The 19,419-nt window shown below is 45.8% G+C and overlaps 1 long non-coding RNA gene across 1 annotated transcript; it reads left to right on the top strand.

Moving 5' to 3' along the window:
• Positions 1 to 641: 641 nt before the first annotated feature.
• On the top strand, positions 642 to 17,960 carry LOC129392849 (uncharacterized). The gene is made up of 3 exons (XR_008619529.1): positions 642 to 849; positions 13,034 to 13,335; positions 17,730 to 17,960. It is a non-coding gene; the product is annotated as an uncharacterized lncRNA (long non-coding RNA).
• The last annotated feature ends 1,459 nt before the right edge of the window (positions 17,961 to 19,419 follow it).

Genomic DNA, 19,419 nt, shown 5'->3' with positions numbered 1-19,419 from the left:
TAAAAGTCTAGTGGCAGAGAATGACACACACACACACACACACACACAATACACACAGTGATTAATGTAACAAATATCTAATCACATCTGCCCTCTTCCGGGCTTTGTGTGTGGCACTGGCGGGGGACGAGGGGTGTAAGGAAAAGCAAGATGTGGTCTCTTTCCTAACCCTCACCCCGAGCCTACAGTCCTGTGGGCGTATGACAGCAGACCAGCACCCCGTTATGACAAAAACACTGTTTCAAAATGCGGTATTATTACTTCTCTATTTCCTGCTTCATATAATGGTGTGGGGAGAGCAGATGTACAGTGGGGGGTTGACAAGGTGCTTGGAGAGTGCAAAGCAAAGTACCACCCACTGGGGAGGGAGCAAGAGGGGGTCAGCGAGTGTGGCATAGTGTCCCTTCTTCATCAGGGACCCTGCTGTCACGTGGAACAGACGCAGCCTTAGGCCTCCGGCAGCGTGAATGGCAAGACAGAGCAGAGCACGGCCCGATGTTCGGCCAGGCAGAAGCGCACTTCACTACACGCCCGCTGACTCACCCTCCCACCCAGCAGCGGGGGGCTGAGTTCACAGGCCCTCTGACTCAGGGACTATGGGGTGTCCTGACTGGCAGGGGGCAGGGGAGGAGACTGTCCTGCGTCCCGAGCTTCCATCCCTCAGTCGGCCCCTCCTCCCTTCGTCAGCCTCTGCTCTCTCTGTTGCGTGCATGTCGGATGCTTCGCCTGCCCCGGAGCCCCTTTCCACGGAGGACTGCCACCCACCCGCATCCAGAAGCAGATTCTACAGGAGCTGACTTCTCCGTGGTGAATTTCACCCCAGCCTCACCTCACACAGTGAGCTAGGAGGTGCTGCGATTTGGATGGGTGGGTGAAGTCACCTGGGGGGGAGACAGCACTGGGTGGTGGGAGACAGCAGAGATCTGGGTGCTCTGTGTGACCTGGGGCTGCTCACTGCCCCTCTCTAGGCCTCTTTGCTAATGAGCCTCCAAGGAGACAGGAGCTGTCCGGAAGAGCCAGCTTAGTTTGCTCACATGCGAATGAGCCGCTGTCTTCTGGCCCCACCCGGACCCACCGAATCAGAACCTGCCTCATCTCCTGATGACTCACCTGCACCTGGAAGTTTGAGTCTATTGGGCACAGGTGTGTCCTGGGCACCTTCAAAGCGTCCCAGATGATTCACAGGTGCAGGAGCCCTGCTCTAGTGCATCAGGATGGTGAAGCGGGGTCCCACACTCCAGTAACCGCACACAACATCTGGTCAGGCACAGAAATGAGCCCAACAGGCTGGGCTGAGGGCACGTGACGCCTGGTGTATGTGGTGGGGAACGCAGAGGATGCGGGTGGGCTGTTGCCACGGGGACAGGGCCCAGCAGCTATTGTCACTATGCCTGAATGCATACCCTGATCTCCCCAAAGTATAGCTCTTAATAAGATATGTCATCTAATTTTTAAATGTTGGCTCAATGTTATTTCAGAATACTGTGTGGTTCAGATAGGATGGGCTGGATGTGGCCTGAGCGCTGCTGGTTTGTAACCTCTGTCCACTGCCCTGGTTTGTCTGGGATTCTCCTGGCTTTAGCGCTGAAAGTTCAGCATCTTTGAAGGCCTCTCAGTCCCAGGCCAACCAGGATGCTAGGTCTTGGTGCAGTGCAACTCATTGGTTTAGGAGTATCGATTTTGGAGCTATTTTCCCCAGTGTGAATCCCGACTCTGTCGCTCACTTGTTGTGTGATCTTGGTCACATCACTTACTCCCCACATGCCCTAGTCCCTTCATTAGTAAAATGTGGATAATAAGAGAGCCTACCTCATAGGCTTGCTGTGAGAATGAAATGAATTCGTATACGCAAAATGCTCAGAACAGTACCTGGCATTCAGCAAATGCTATGTGAAGGTTACCTATTATTATTTGATGATTGGATGCTCAGTGTAAACCATCTAACTCCACCAGGTTTAAAAGTATCCCGGAGCATGTGCTGTGATGTGATAAAAATGAGAGATCTGGATGCAGAAGACCCGGTCTTGACAGGGCTCAGGTCTGCCCCTATGAGCTGTGTGACCTTGGGCAGGTCGCTTGACTTCTCTGGGCCTCATTGCCTCGGTTAAGTTGGAATAATCACACCTATGCTCAGGAATGCTGTGAGGAACAAATGAGGTGATGTGTGTGAATGCGAGACCCACCTGGCAGAGGTGTGTTCTTGTTAGAGAGGTTGATGCTGCCGCTTCATGCTTCAGAAATGTCCAAAAGAAAAGGTTCAGGGTGATGTTTAAGAAATGAATTCATTGTAAAGATATGTAAATGTCTCAAGAAATTTAATGAATCACTTAACTCTACTGGTTGCGTCATCTCAAAAGGAAGTCAAATATATATTATACCAGGGTAAACTTCAGCTGTGTTTGTGGTCAGAAAACTAGAGCCCTTATTATAATATAATATTGTATAATATATAAAATATTATACACAAGAACATAATATATAAAATGTAATATTCTTGTGTCTGTTGTCCTTCACAAAAGGCAGGCCTCAATTTGATATACTCTTATTTTTAAAAGAGACTCATTGTGAATATTTTGTGGTGATTTTGCTGCAGGTTCTTGACTTTTTTTTCATTTGAAAAATCACATACAGTTGAGCACTTTGTTTAGAAGCCATGTGACTAAAGTAACTTGTATTGGGTATCCGTTGTTGCATGACAAACCCTGAACCACCCTAAAATTAAGTGGCCTGAAATAACAGCTGTCTGTTTAGCTCAAGCTCCTGTCAGGTGGTTCTCTGGTCGAGGTCGGGCTTGGATGATCTTGGCTGCACTGGCTCACGTGTCTGTGGTCGGTCTGGTCTCAGATGGCGGGAGTGGATTGCCTGTCTCTCATCATTCAGCTGGCTAGCCTGGGCTTCTTCATATGTTGTTAGGGCTCCAAGACCCCCAGTGTGCAAGTGCTTTTCAAGCCATAATTTTGTCATGCTTGCTACTTTTCCATTGATCGAAACCAAGCCACAGGGCTGAGCCCAGAGACAGGGTTGGGAGAGCACTACCAAAGAGCACAGATCCAAGAACTGGGGCAATGACTGAAGTTCAGCCTATCTCATGATTTTAAATTAAGAAAAGATCAACTTGTATATACAAGTTATACAGTTATACAGTATATATGCAGTTTTGTATATATACAAGACTATATTTTCTCTCTCAGAAGACTGGAGACAAATTCCAGAAAAAACGAAAACAACTTTCAATTGACTATGATGGTGCCAGTAAACAACTAAAACGTTTACTTTTCCTTTTGTTTTACATTCGAACGTTATTGTTGTTTTCTGCTTTTTACCAGGTATCAGGTTCCTTGCAAAACATTTGTTAGAGAAAAGTGTGATTTAAAAAGGATAAATCCTTCATAATCCTGTCATTCCAGAGACAACATCTATTAACAGTTTGGTATATACTTTTTCAGTTTCTTTTTCTGTGTATGTAGTAGCAAATGCAACATATATTTTCTTTTACAGGAATTAATTCATTCAACAGTGATTTATTGGAATGCACCTATGTATTGACGGATACATATTGGTGAACAGAACAGCAAAGTCCCTGCTGAAATAAGATAATATCATAAAGATAAAAAGCAATTTGTCTCTTTCCCTCATATGTAACATGTCTTAAATATCAGTCCATGGGAGTGTAACTGTCACGTATTTAATGCAACGCTTATTTTGTGGCAGGCACTGAGATAAGGACTTTGTCTACATGATTTCATTCTAATACTCATTAGAACCCAATGAAGAATGTACTATCATTATTTTCATTTTATGGGGAGGAAATTTAGCAGAGAGATGTTAAGGAACGCAGCCCAGCCAGTAGGTGGTGGAGCCAGAATCTGAACCAGATCTAACATCTGGTTCCAAAGGCCAAACTCCTAACCACTTTACCCAACTGTTAGTTGCTTCCAGTAGAGCTACCTCTTCCTTGTAGGGGTTGCATACTATTTCATTATGAGAGCATTTTAAAATCATAGGTATTCCAAGTGTGTATTTGCTGTGGTTAAAACTACCCATCCATCCTTATTGTCCCGTGAGCTGGATGTGTTTTGCTCTTTACACCTGGAAAGCTCTTCCCCTTCCTTCTTCTTTGTAATTAACTTCTATTCATCCTCAAAACCCTTTTCAGATAGCACCTCCTTCAGAAAGTCTTCTTTCTAGGTGCCGTCCTCTGTGGTCCCATAATTTTCAGGACTCTTCTCAGTCATGACACTGATTTTTCCCCCGTTGCCAACATTTATTTGGCTAGCTCCCTCACTTGACAATGAGACACTAGAAGGCAAGGCCTCTATGTTACTTTCCTTTGTGGATCTACGTAATCCCGGCACCTAGCGCTTGCTTGGGGTATAATAAACCCTTATCAATATTAGTTAAATAAATTCATAACTGGGCTTTGTATCCAGGGCACATATTCTATTAAAATTAATTAACAGAGATAAATTACAGGTGGATAAACGAGTAAATTAATTTTCATTATGGAAATAACATATGCACATGGTAAAAATCAAAAGCAAAGGATGTACCAATGAAAAAATAATTCTTCCACTTTAGATCTTCAATTCTACTTCCCAGAGGTAATCACCTGCAACAGTTTTTATGTATTACTATTCCAATTTTCCATGTATATAATCCACACCTGTCTAAATAGCCTCTTAAAAATATCACAAATGGTAGCCTATTGTGACATTTTGCGTCTTGACTTTCTCAATTTATTGTGGATGTCTTTCCATAGCAACAGAACTGGTCTCCTTTTTAAAGGTAACCACACAATAGTCAGTTATAGAAACTGTGCCATATTTAGTTCAGCTGATCCTTACAGATGGGCTTTTCATTTGTTTCTAGCTTTTTGTCTGCTGAGTTTTACTATTACAACATTTGCTACTGTGAACATTCTCGTGTGCTCTATTTTGCTTTCATATTTGAATTTACTGTGTGGTCCAAATAGAAAAAGAAATGGAATTAAGAAAAAAAGACTAACTCCAATACAAAGGTAGTAGAGAAAAGGGCTATAGAAAAGAAATTGCACCGAGGACCAGTACTGAACTCCATGCCTGAAGTTCACCTTTGCAGAGAATATGTAGCCTTTCATCTGCCTGTGTTTGAACCCCTTCCAAATTTTGAGAGTTATGGGTGCTTGGTGGATCAAGTCCTTCCAACAAAAGATAATGGGGCTGAGGCTCCCTCCCTGCCTCTTGGCAATGCTGCTGCTGGACTCTGAAGTTTAGGATCTACAGGGTGTGGGATAAAGACACAGGGAAGATTGGAAGTTACTCTCAGGGAGATGGGACGCCCATCAGAGCCCCAGACCGCCCAGGGTCCTGCCTTTGCTTTGGCTTCTGCCTGGAACGGTGGGCTCCCCTTCCCATCCAGGGGAGTGCCTACCCGTCCTTCCTGACTTACCTTAAATATCATCCCCTCCACGAAGCCATTCCGAACTTTCACCCAGAATCATTCATTCCTAACTTTATACATTCAGGCTACAAGTTTGTTTTTTTAAACACCTGCCACATCCCAGGTACCATTTGAGGCAGCTAGTAGCACCTTGGATTCTTGACTGCATTCTGTATTATGGTGCCACTGGGGTTCGGGAGAGTACAGTTTGCTAACCACTGATCTACTTCACCCTCTTCGATTGTGTGTGTGAGGAGCGTGTGGCCTGTTGTTTGCCGACCTACCCAAGATCGTACAACTGAGGCCCAGCTGGACTGTAAAACCCGCGTGTCCTCCCGTCCGGTGGAATATTCATCCCATCGCGTCAGGAGCTTCCCTAGAGCAAAGTGGGGGACGGGAAAAGGTTCTCCATTACCCTTTAGTGAACTGAGCAGAGTTCATACAATCATTCACTCTTGCATCCACTTGTGCGTCGGTTGAACAGCTCCTGTGCTCCAGGCTCTGTGCTAGGCACTGAGGGTGCAATGGCGACCAGTGGTGGCAACAGACAAGGTTCCTGCTTACAAGCCAGTGGGGAGACAGCAAATAAGCAACTATTCCCATGTGTAAACCTGTGTTTATGGACTGGGATAAATCTTCTAAAGCAGGGGTCCCCAGCCCCCGGGGCCATGGGCCGGTACTGGGCCACAGCCCGTTAGGAGCCGGGCTGCACAGCGGGAGGTGAGTGGCCGGCAAGGGCCCGAAGCTTCATCTGCTCTGCTCCCCCGTCGCTCGCATCACCGCCTGGACCATCCCCTGACCCTGGCCGTGGAAAAATTGTCCTCCCCGAAACCGGTCCCTGGTGACAAAAAGTTTGGGGACCACTGTTCTAAAGGACAAAAATAGGGGCTATCTGACAAAAATAGGGGCTATCTGACAAAAATAGGGGCTATCTGGGGATATCTGTCATGGCCGTGCCGCCCTGGTCTCCCTGCTTTCGGAGATGCTAAGTGTCTCAGTGACTCTGGGGTCAAGCTCGGGGCAGGATGTCTGGGGACCGCTCATTGCTACCAAGAATGTGACCACCAGGCCTGAGGAAGGGCGGGGGAGAGGCCACCAGCTCATGCCATTTTCTCATTCAGGGCCTCGGTGGAGCAAGGTGGGGTATAAAAAACAAACCTATAGGATAGACCCCTCACCTGGGTTCAGAGAGCTATTTTTAAGCTCCAATTTAGGAATTTTATGAGCTCTATCTAAAGGGACTGTGTGACTTGAGTGGTACCCTTAATTAATTATTCCACACGCAGGGCGGGCCTGAGAATTTGTGCCAGGCCTGGATATAAGCAAGGGGTTGAGGGTGTTAGCACTGGTGGGAAGGGAGGGAGGGAGGAGACACAGAAAGAAAGGTGGGACTTAAGAAGAGGGAGACCCCCATGATCTCTTCTCGAGGGTCTGCTATGTACCAGGCACTCTGCGAGCCTCTGTCTATTCAAAGAGGAATGAAAGAGTTGCAGCCCTCCAGGAATTCCCCTTTCGTGGTGTACACAGTGAGGACTTTTTGCTGGGGGCTGGGAGACCCCCACTGTTGACTTTTGACTTTGTCTCTCTGATCAGGCTAACTGCCAAGTTCAGAGGGGTCTGCTTTCTTCTGATCTGCCAGCCTTACCGTCACACTAGAAATGGAGTTCCTCATATTCATTCATAGATTTTTTTTTTTTTTCATGTCTAATTATTGAGCGACTACCTGGCACCAACCTGGGCCCCAGGGATACGGAGACAGGGTCCATGTCCTTGAGAAGATTCCTACTCGGTGGGGCAAAAAAATGTACCCCAACATTGTCCGTTGGGGGGAATGAAGGGGTTGAAGAAGGGAGTGAGATGTCTAGAGTCCTAAATAGTGCTATGGGTCTGGAAGAGCTTTTTAATAATCTTTTAAAAAATTGTTACTTTACTCCATGATAGGGGTAACTAAACTCTTAGTTTCTTTGCTTTGGCTGGAATTAAATCATCCATGCAGGGTGTCAAATGCTTAGATTGGCTGTTGATGACATCTTGGGCATTTCTGGAATACGATGAGCAGAGCAAAACCATGGTGCCAATGTGAGCGTGTCCAGTTGTAGATCACACACACACACAACACACATGCACACACACACACCCTTGATTAAGAAGGAGTGGGGAAATATATTTGTTATTACTCAATAAGTGCAGTTTGTTTGTTTGACAAAATCTTTCAAAACATGAAGTCCAAAGGGAAAACTTATGAAAGGGGCCCTTGAGAATGCAAAGTGTGGGAATCGCTGATGTAATCCAGTTGTCTGATGGAAAACTTGCTTCTCGATAACTCCACCAATGATCAGCCTCTGTTTGCCTTCTTGCAGTGACAGGGAACTCACTACTCCCTGAGGCCAGGCCGGGCAGATGCCTCACCTAGGTTCAGGGCCCTCGGTTTTACCCCTCCCCACTCCACACATGCTATCTAGTTTCGGCGATGCCAGTTTTCTTCCCAGCTCTGTTGTTAATGGCTGTGTGCTTTGGGCAGCTTTGTCACAGGCTTCGATTCTCAAAATTGTCCCGTTCATGATGACGGGATTAGACCATGTTGGGCATGGCAGAGACTGCTGAAGTCCACCAATGTCTAGTTCTCCCTGGGCACGTGAATAAGACACATTTTCCAGCCTCCTTTGCATCTAGGAGATGTCATGTAACTCACTTTGCCCAACGGAGTGTAGGTGGAAGTCATCTCTGACATTTCCAGGCTTGGCTGTTCACACTGTAAAATATCCCACAGCACGATCTTCCAGGCTTTCACCATCTCCCATGGCTGGATGATTCCAGGTCGGCTTGGAAGCCGCATAATGGTGGAGACACAATATGAAAGCAAACTGGGTCCCTGAGTCACCCTTTTACAGCACAGCCTCTTGACCAGAAACGTCATCATTGGACTTTGTGAGATGAGGACTAAAACTTTGATGGTGTTAGGACACTGAGATTTGGAGGTTGTTCATAACAGCTGTCAACATTAAATATACTGACGGACCAAAAATAACTCATTCCTTCTCTTCTTGAATTCAGAACCGAAAAAGAGATGGAGATAAAACTATCAACTGTTTGACTGATAAAAGTTGGGTTGAAGGATGTGGCACAAGTATGTGATTGGGCTCCCTGGAGTCAGACAGACTTGTCCACCCCTTCAGTGGAAACTGAGCATCCTACAGGCACGTCCTAAGGTGGATCTTAAAGAGAGAGAACGCAGAAGGGCTTATCTGTTTCTGCTCTCAGACCCACTCCACCTCTCATGAGGAGTGAGACTTGTGCGGAAGTGAGGTAGGAGATGTTATCCCAGATAAGATCCCTCCACATGGAACCTTGAGGCCAGGAAACCGAGGTTCCCACCAAGGTTCTTCCCAGACACGAGTTCATGAGTATCTGTAAGCGTAAGCCTCCTGGGGTCAGCAGCCACATCTCCTCCGTGTGCCTCCCGCATGGCGTCTAACACAATGCCAGGCACAGAGAGGATGCTGAACTAAGACTTCTGATTGACTGGTGACACCTCATGAACATATGTGACATTTTCCCCACTGGGTGACTCCAGAAGGAGCAGAAATTGCTGTGGTTTGACCCCTCACACTGCCAGCCCTTGCCTAACCCAACAATCTGAGGGTGTGAAAGGCCACGCTGATGACCCAATCCTTCCTTGGGGAGATACCAGCGCTCTCCTGCTCACCAAGCCCCGTGCTGGGCAAGGCACTTGACCCTGCTGAGTTCCTCCTGGACAGCCCATTGCCCTGGGGGTCAGTGGGTATGTCTGAATCTTATTATTGGTTGTAAGTTCCTGAAGTGAGGGACTGAATCTTATTCAAGGTATCATTGACGAGTACCTGTAGTAAGTAGTGTTTGAAAAAAGATAGGGACTTATTTTTCTCTCTGCTAAAATATGTCTGGGTTAAGAAGACAGGCCTGGAATGACAACTGTGACATCACTGATGTTCCAGGCTCCTTTTAACTGTGTGGTTTACCATTTACCATCCGTAGCTCATGGCTCCCAACCTCAAGGTTTTGTTTGTTTGTTTGTTTTGGCCGAGCCTCGCGCCTTTCGGGATTAGTTCCCTGACCCGACCAGGGATTGAACCCGGGTCCCCTGCCGTGGAAGCTTGGAGTCCTAACCCCTGGACTGCCAGGAAATTTCCCCATCTTCAAGGTTGACTTATGGTTGTAAGATAGTCATGGCAGTCTCAGCCCTTATGTCCACATTCCAGGTAGCAAGAAAGAGAAGGGACAAAGATACATAAGGTCTCCCACACAAGTCCACTCATTCTTTTGAGGAGTCTTCCTGGAAGTACCACCCAACAAAGAAAGCCTATATAACACCAGCCAGCATGTAACCAAATGGTCATATCTCTCTACAAGGGTACCTGGGAAATAGAGCTTTTCAGCTCGTTCCATTGCTTCCTGAACAAAATCAGGATTGTGTTACTAAGGGAGAAGAAGAGGGGGGACAAAGGCAGGCAACCCAGTGTCCCCGCCTCACCCATTTCTGTATCCTTGCAGCACTGACCACACAGTGGGTATGTCTACGTTTCACTCGTCCATTATTTCTACCAAAAGATATTCACCTAATCTACTCAGGGCAAGGCATATATCTATACACTGAGGAAAAGAACAATACAAGATAAACAAATAAAAGTATAATCTAATATTAGGTAATTATACCAGAAGCAAAATAAAGCAGGGCCAGGTGGAGGTGCGGGGGGCAATGTTAACTTGAGCGGTCAAGGGTGGCCTTTCATCTGAATGAAGCGAGGACGTAAGGCATGCAGGGCTCTGGGGGAAGAATGCTCCCCGAAGAAACCCTGGAGGTGCGGGAGTATGCCTGGCAGGGTCCAGAACGGATGGCCAACACGAAGTGCTTAGGAGCCAGACCGTGTCTGACTGTGTAGGCCTTGACAGGGACTTTGACATTTCTCCTTAGAGTGAGGGAAGTGATAGGAGACACTGAGCTGGGAATCGATGTGTTCCTATTCAACTGCTTGCCTATTCTCTCTCATATCTTCTTCTGACCATCCAAGAGACATATGTTAGTGCCTCTCATTCTATCCACCATGTTGTTTTTTTCTCTCTAGGGTGCAGTGTGGATAATTTCTTAAGATTTTTTTTTTTTACTAATTTTCCCTTTCCCACTAATTGCTAAAACATTGTTTCAGCAATCCATTGAGTTTCTAATGTTAATAATTATCATAAAAATTTCTAATTTTAATTATTATACTTTCTCATTTCCAGAAGTTCTATCTGGTTCTTTTCCAAACATGCCTGGTTGGATTCGTATTCCTTTGTCACTGGTTCACATCTCTCTTTTCTTTCATTATGTGCGTGATGGCTTTATATGTTGTGTCTATTAATTCCAGCATCTGTAGTTATGAAGCCGAACCATCGTTTGTGGATTCTGCTGCTTCTCCCTTACGAAGTTCTGTTTATTAGTGTGTTTTCGATTCTTGATTGTGAGTTTATGCTCCTTGGAACAGTATCTGGGCCATTCTTTGAGGCTTAGCTTTAAAGCATACACCTCCAGAGAGTACTTGTGGTATGTTTCTGGTAGCCACCTGAATCGACTCAAGTTGTGCTGGGCCACCTAAGGGACATGAATAATGGCCCCAAACCCTGCGAATTTGGGCCTGTGGTTAGGAATTCTCAAGGGAATAGTTTTTTCCTTCGTTTCTGCTTCACCCAGAGCCAAAGCCAGACCAACAAATCTCATGCTGTGGGATGAATTTTTATTCCTCGTTTATCCATTGAGGTTGTCATTCTCGGAGGTCCCGGCTTTTTTATGGGCATCTCCAGTCTGACCTCTCACGTTGCTAGGGCCCCAGGTCTTGTCTCCTGCTTCCCACCCATGCCCTTTCCCCCCACAATTCACAAGATTCATTAAGACCTCATCGCTTTGCCTCTGGGGAATCACTCTTACCCTGGGTACATGTCAGCTCCACTCTTTGCCTACCCCTACAGATTCAAGCTTTCTCATTTTTTCTGATCTTTAAGGGATTCCTTTTCTGTTTTTCTAGCTTAGCCATTCATTAAGGAATAATTAAAAAAATTTTTTTTAAATTTTTGGCTGCATTGGGTCTTAGTTGTTGTACGTGAGATTCTCATTGCGGTGGCTTCTCTTGTTGTGGAGCACGGGCTCTAGGCGTTCAGGCTTCAGTAGTTGCAGCATGCGGGCTTCAGTAGCTGCGGCACGTAGGCTCAGTAGTTGTGATGCACAGGCCCTAGGGCGTGAGGAACAATTTTTAAAAAAGACTTTGTCCAGTATTTTTATTGTGCTAAACTGGGTGGGTTTCTGCTGTATTTTAGGAGAATCACATGACCACACTTACATTTTAGAAAGATAGTCTGGCTGTCGGGAGAAGATGGGATAGTAAGGAGAAAGATCTCACATTGAGAGACCAGTTAGGACACTATCGCCATAGTCCAGACACAAGACATGGTGGCTCGGACTAGGGAGATGGTGATGCAGTGAAAAGGAGTAAGATTTGAGTTCTATTTTAAAGTTCTGATGACAGGACTTGATGATGGTTTGGATACGAGGTGTGAGAAAAAGAGAGGAGTTGAAGGTGATTCCGAAATTTTTGACTTGAGTTTCTGAGTTAAGGGTACGTCTCTGTGAACGAGAGAATGAACAAAGAAGTGGCTGTGGGTATAGGTGTCTGGAACCCTTTTTCTAGGGTCCGATCTTTCCTGGGTAAGCTGAGCAACGAGCTTCTAGACCCACAGCCATCGGGATCAAATCTTGAAGTGTTGAAAGGCTGCTGAGGCCTGAAAATTATTCTCTACTGTCCCACTTCAGTTTGGTTGGTCCCCCCTTGCCATCCAGGCTTAAATATAACCACAAAAAGAAGTCCTGGGTAGGGTGGGGAGCAAGTACCCCATCACTTAAGTATGGGCACAGACTGCATCAGTGGTTCCCAGGCCTTTGGATTACGCTGACCTGCAAATTGACCAAGTACCAGGGATGAATAAATGATAAGAAAATGTGATATATACATACAGTGGAACGTTAATCAGCCTTACAAAAGAAGGAAACGCTACCCCATTCTTCAACATGAATGAACCTTAAGGGAATTACGCTAAGTGAAATAAGTCAGATACAAAAGGACAGATACTATACAATTCCATTTATAGCAGGTACCTGGAGCAGTCGAATTCATAACTACAGAAAGTAGAACAGAGGTTGCCAGGGGCTGGGGGAATGGGGGAATGGGGAACTATTGTTCAGTGGGTACAGAGTTTCAGTTTGGGATGATGAAAAATTTCTGGAGTTGGATGGTGGTGATGGTTACAGAGCAATGCGAATCTACTTAATACCACTGAACTGTACACTTCCAAACGGTAAAACAAAATTAAACCAAGCAAACCAATATCATAATGTTGTCAAATTTTAATTTTGTCCATTGAAGGCATTAAAAGTCAAGTGACAATTTATTATAACCATTGTGTCATCCAAAGAAAGGGTATTTTTAAACCTTAAGAAAGCAAGAAAAACGTGCTCTTAAGCTGTATGACAATGCTTTGAATAGGGCAGTGTTTTATAAAAAAACTACCTAGTAAAATCCATTGCTCTCACTTCTTTTACATTCCTTAGTGTGTGGTCAGTGTCCTGAAGCCCTGGAAAGACTGATGGCCCCTTGCTGGGGAGGATGAAGAGGACTCAAGGGTCACACAGGAGAGTTGGATTTAAGCCCCTTCAGGCATATTTGCTCAAGGAGATGGATGGACGGTTGGAAGAGGGGCTACAACTGGGACAGACACATGAGACGGTGCCCTTGTCCTTGCTGCTCAGAACTGCTCTGGTTTGGATGCTACGTGATGTGGTCACCTTGGCTGCTGGGCCCTGTGCCAGAGGAGCACCTGGGCACGGGCTGCTCCGTCGGGAGAATCTTTTCAGTGAGTTTATGTGACACTGTTTGTAAAGGGCCTTCCTAGGACTTGACAAGCAGAGCGTTCTTGATAAATGGCAGTTATTTTTATCCAGGCCATCTAGAAAAAGCACTATCTTCCGAGTCTTCAGATTTTGGATGGAATCCTTGTTTATTAGGGCTTTGAGCTCAGGTGTGTTACTTAAATTCTCTGAGCCTAAGTTTCTTAGCTGTAAAGTCGAGTCAGTGAAACCTTTCTCACAGATTGTTTGGAAGCAGAAATTAAATATAACAGTGTTTAATAGTAAGTGTAAAGTACTTCACTTGGTGCCAGGCACACGGTAGGTACTCAAAAAAGAGCCACCTTGCAGTCCTTCCTCCCCCCCCACCCTCTCCCACCCTCTCTCCCTTCCTTCCTTCCCTCCTTCCTTTTCCCTGCTGTCCTGCCTTTCTGCCTTCTGCAGATGGAAGGAATATCTAACCTCTGGATCCCAATCACTTAGGTACCTCCCTAGGCCCAGCTGGGGGAACCTTCCAGATTGGCAAGGAGAGATTCAGTTATGTCAAAATGTCTACCTTTCCTGTTAAGAAAGTCTTGTTTGAGTACTATCTTAGTCCGTTTGGGGTGCTATAACAAAATACCACAGATTGGGTAGCTAATAAACCATAGCAAGTTATTTCTCACAGTCTGGAGGCTGGGAAGTCCAAGATCACGGAGCTGGCATATTCAGTGAGATGGCCGCTAAGGGTTCAGTTCCTGGTTTAAGAAGGGACGGTGCTTTTTCTCTGTGTCCTCAATGGTGGAAGGGGCAAGGGATCTCCCTGGAGCCTGTTTTATGAAAGGACTTATCCCATTCATGAGGGCTCCACCCTCATGCCCTAAGCACCTCCTAATAGCCCACCTCCTAATACTATCATCTTTGGAATTTAGAATCTCAACGTATGAATTTGGTGGGGAGACACAAACATTCAGACCATAGCAAGTACATTCTGTACTAAAACTATAGGTGTCCCTGCTAAGAAGTTAAGTATGAAGATGCAGAAGGCACAGTAAACACAAACTTCTATTCTCAAGGGGCTTGAAGCTTCCCTGGGTCCAAACATCAGTTCACGCTCGAAACAGTCCAAAAACATTTTCATCTGGAGTTCCCAAGGAGGATAAATGCTCTCTTCATCCCTAATTTTTATCCCTCATACTGTATGGACTTCTAAATATGACCATTCAGTTCAGCACCCAATTGAGGACAAGAACATTGGTTCTTGGAGCATAAGCTGAGGAGTCTTTTAGGGCTCTTAGCTACTCAAGGCTACTCTTTGGGCCTCAGTAAATGTCTTTTGGTTGGTTCATGAAGAGGTTGCCCCTAAGTTCATGGCTTGAGAAGAGATGTTGAGTTAGGGGTTGGCTGAAACCAGAAAATTATTCCTGGAAGGGAGATACTGTTGAGCTGGTGTTTGAAAGGAAGGTAGACTGGGGTCAGCGGGGAGGGTGGGAACAGAACCCTGCTGGAATCCCCTACATGTGGCCTACTCTCCCTGGCCAGTGCTGGTGTTTCGCCTGGTACCCCGGAAACACTTCACAAACACTACTTGAAGTCATCCTCTGAGGCCCGGTTCACCATTCGCTTCTTCTGAATCCTCCTGGGATTGCCCAGACAGGACAAGTCACTCCTCCGTCTGGGCTCCCGGAATCCGTACACATCGCGGCATCCATCATATTGGATTGTAATTATCCATGGGCTCCAGACAAAGAAGTCCTCGAGGGCAGGGGCTATGTCCTTGCACCTCTTGCCCCATCTCCTGATACTTGCGGAGTAACTGAGAAGCACGGGTCAGCCTGTCTGGCACTGGTAGTGGTCAGGGGGGTCTTGAGGAATTAGGGGCTAGCTGAATACCAGGGACCACTGAATATCAGGCTCCAGGGCTACGATCTGCTTGACAGTAACTCTGTTCCACATTTCCCAGAGATTGTTCTCGTAGTACACAGGCAACGTGCCCAAGCCATGCTCTGACTAGTTCCTAAAACAAGTTAAATCTTTCCTTTTGGGACAATTCCATCATCAGGTCCGTTGAGCATGCTTCTCTGACAACTGTGGCTTTCACAGTCCTGATTGTTGGGTCATTTCCCACTTGTTTCCTCATGGCCCCTCACAGCAGGCCGATTACGCTTGGCTGGGCTTCTGGCGGGTGAAGAGATGAGCTCCATCTTCCCAGATCTGGGTGTGGAAGAGAGCTCCATCCACAGCCCCGCCCACAGGCCTGTGCACGGCTGTGATGGGAATTGGCTCCTCATCCAGCAGATCTCAGTGGCGGTTGGGAAGTGCTTGTCAGGAGAAGGAGTTGTGTCATTGTTGGTAAGTGGGTGGAAGCCAGGCTGCAGATGAGACTACAGTCTTCCCAGGGCCCTTGCTTGCCACCCTGATGGAAGGACAATGTCAGCTTCAGAGAGCCTGGGCATTATATGCCTTGGCTGGACCGAGTTCCACCAGATGAGGGTCACGGAGGTATAGCCTAGGATGGCCAGACAATAGAAGGTGGGAATGTCTGTGGAGAATTCACAGTCCTTGGCAGTCCCTATCTGCAGGATGGTGCATTTTAACCCTTCAAGTCCTTCTCAAAACACCTGGGGCGTGAACATGATTTCTGACACATAAATTTGTAAATTAACATCAACCTGAGTCATCTCAACAATCTCTACCCTGCACATGATCTGTGGGGAGCCTGAGATTTGAACCTCGGGAGTCCTTTCTGCTGAACTCTTTGACTTGGGGATACACGAAGGGTCTCCCTGTGATACCTATGTCCAGAGGGGAGTACACAGATGATTTAAATCTCTCACACTGAAAATGGAGGCACAAACATAGTTGAGCAGCAGAATAGAGGTGCGTAGCAAGAGCACTGGATCAGGGGTCAATTCCAACTTTGACCCAGTGCTGTGAACTTGGGCTAATCATGTCATTTTCTTTTGTTTTGTTTCTAAAATTCATTGAATAAAATTAATATAGTATTTAAATGTGTCATGAACTATTTTTTGTGCTTTATAAATATTAACTCATTTAATCTTTATAATAATCCATGACATACATATAATTATTAAATTCATTTTATAGATGAGGCAAGTGAAGAACAGAAATGTTCAGTAACTTGCCCAAGGTCACACAGCTAATAAGCAGTGGAGTAAGTCTGAGCTCTCCTGGATCTCAGAATGCTCATCTGTAAAACAGGGATAAAACTTGTTACCCTTCCCATCTCAGCATTTAGTTCCTCTGTGCTCCCACAGAGCTTCACTTGTACCTCTGTGATTATTGGAATGAAATCCCCTTAAAATATAAGGTGGATGAGGGCTTGGCTCTGCACTTTGTTCATTGATCACTGGTACAGATGAGTAGGAGTCCCTGACGTGTAGTTGGCTCTCATAAGATGTTGAATGAATGAACGAATTGACCCCATCACTCTGGGTTGTGATGAGAGGGACTCGGCTATTCCCCAAACTTGGCTTTTTGAAGGATGGACTGTGTCGTATTTATCTGTGGGTCTCTAGACCCCAACCTATTCCTGGCACAGGCAGATGCTCACACTGAATGAATGAAGCCACATCACTGCCCTTTGCCTTAGGTAAGAACCTGTCCATTAGTCATGAAGGCATGAGAACACTTAAATGCCATAAGCCAGTGGACATTGACACCTGTGAGCTATGGAGTTATCTTTTGTGGTGAAAAAAGATAAGGTGGAAGAAATGGGGTTCTTTCAATTACTGTGTAATAAATCACTCCCAAGTGTAGTGGCTTAAAACAACAAAGATTTATTATTTCCCCCCATAGTTGGGCAATTTTTTGCTCTACGTGGTGTAACCAAGGTTAGTCAAGTAACTATACTCAGCTGGGTTTTGCCGGGGGCAGGAACATCCAAGGTGACCTCTCATCCTCAGGACCTCTCTCCTCCATGTGGTTTCTCATCATTCATCATCTAGCTTGGTTTCTCTACAGCCTAGCAGCTGCCTTCTAAGAAGCAGGAGACTGAGCTCTCCAAACACTTAAGACCAGGCTCAGAAGTCCCAGGATGTCATCTCTACCACATTTGGTTGAGCAAAGCAAATCACAAGTCCAGACCAGAGTCAAGGGGAAGGAAAATAGGCTCCACCTCTTGCTGTGGGAGCAGAATGTATGTACTGACAAGGGAGAAACTACTGGTGGCCATACTGGAGACTCTGCCACAGGGGTGGACGAGGAGTGGTGACAGGAACCCTTTATTATCCTCATGCAAATGAGCAGCTGCTCAGGGTTAAGCTGTGGTTGGCCTGCCAGAAAACAACTGGTTTCATACTCAGGTGATACTCTGGGATGTTCAAACTTCCCAACCTGTCCCGGGAGGTCTGAGTTGACCAGGCTCTTAAACGATATCAAAGTTTTTCTTCTTCTTTTCCAGGTGGTGAAACGGAGGCAGGGAGAGAAGTGACATGTGCACTGCACACCAGAAGTCAGAGGGCTACTCTTGCCAGGTGGTTAATAGTGTGGCTCTTGGGTTCTAATGGTTTTGCAACCAAAATTACTGGACAGGTCATATAATATTGTTGGACCTCTACCTCCTTATTTATTTGACGTGGGTAATAATGCCTTCTTTATAGGGCTGAATGGATAATGGTGAATAGCATGAGTTCTGAAGCCAGACTGCTGAGTTCAAAAGCCTGGTTCTTCTATTTACCCCCTATGTTACCTTGGGATAAACACTTACTTGCTCTACGTCTCAGTTTTCTCTTCCGTAAAGTGGTGATAATAATAATACTTGTCGTGTAGAGTTGTGAGGATCCGATGAGTGTAAAAATATAGAAGCATCTAGAACAATGGCCGGCACATGCTTCACAATCAATGGATACTATCTATAATTATCAGAGTGTTTCTAGGAAAATTAAAATGAAATAATGCTTGCAAAAGCCTAGTGTATGCCTTGCCCATAGTAAGTGTAGCTAATAATGGTGGGAAAATGAGCTCCTTTGTCCAATTCCCCTCTAATCATTCTTGCATTCAGGAAACTTTGGAGCAAACAGTCCCAATCTCTCTCTTTAATTGTTCTGCAAGCGACAAGCTTTGCTATTCATTGTGCTGCTGTTTACTGGTAGGCAGGGAGACTGTGCCTTTCAAACAGAAATAGGCTTTACCTTCTCCCCTTCCTGCATGTTCCCACTTCCTCCTTCCCCGTAGGGAGTCCACTCCAGAGGAGTCCTCCCACTGGAGGAGCCATACTTCTTTCTCCCTCTCTGTCCCAGCCTCACCTCTGACTGGGCAGATAAGTTCCAGAGACACCTGGGATTCAATATCTGCTTTGACCATTACTGGTTTGTCATTATGACTGTAACTCAGTGTCCTCACCTGTATAATGGGAATAACAACAGCCCTAACCTTGTAGAATTAAAGAGGTGATATTGGAAGAATTAAATGAGATGATATGTATAAGAAGGGCTTATCTCGTGCCTGGCATACAGCCAGTGGTCAACAGTAGTTAGTGGATTATGGTTGCTGTTACCGTTATGTGTATTCCAAGGCCCAGCTAAAATGCTCCCTCTTCCAGGAAGCCTTCCTGAGCTTCTCCAAGTGGAAATTAGCATTTCCTTCTCCTGGGCTTTCTTTTAATCATTTCTCTAGTTTTTTGAAATCATGTTTCTCTTTCAGCGTTAAATTGGAATAATCAAGAAGTGAGTCTTCTCCATGATGGTAAGCTCAGAGATGAGGTTTTGTGCTGGAATCAGCCCTTGTGCTTTACTGGTCCACCTCAGGTCTGGGCACAGAGCAGGTGCTTAAGCCATATCCAGGACGAGTATCCATGATATCATTTACAACTCTATGTGTGTACATATTAATATGTGTGTATATTGATAGAGTACCTACTATGTGCTAGGCTGAGTTCCAGGGGCTAAAATGAACCCATTCCTTCCCCATCTTCCCTCTTCGGCCTCACACACCCTTTCGGCTGCCCTTTTGTGATCCCTTTATCTCTTTCAAGGGCTCAGGCTGGTTCCTTTAGTTTGACCTCACTTGCAGTAAACTACTCGGGGTGGGGGAACACCCTGTGCCTTCTCCAGGGCGGGAGGGAGAGCTCAAGCATCTTATAGCCGAGTAGC

This window comes from Physeter macrocephalus, chromosome 15, assembly GCF_002837175.3.
Source record: "Physeter macrocephalus isolate SW-GA chromosome 15, ASM283717v5, whole genome shotgun sequence".
Classification (NCBI taxonomy): domain Eukaryota; kingdom Metazoa; phylum Chordata; class Mammalia; order Artiodactyla; family Physeteridae; genus Physeter; species Physeter macrocephalus.
The sequence above is the reverse complement of the archived record's forward strand: the minus strand, read 5'-3'. Positions and strand labels throughout refer to the sequence as shown.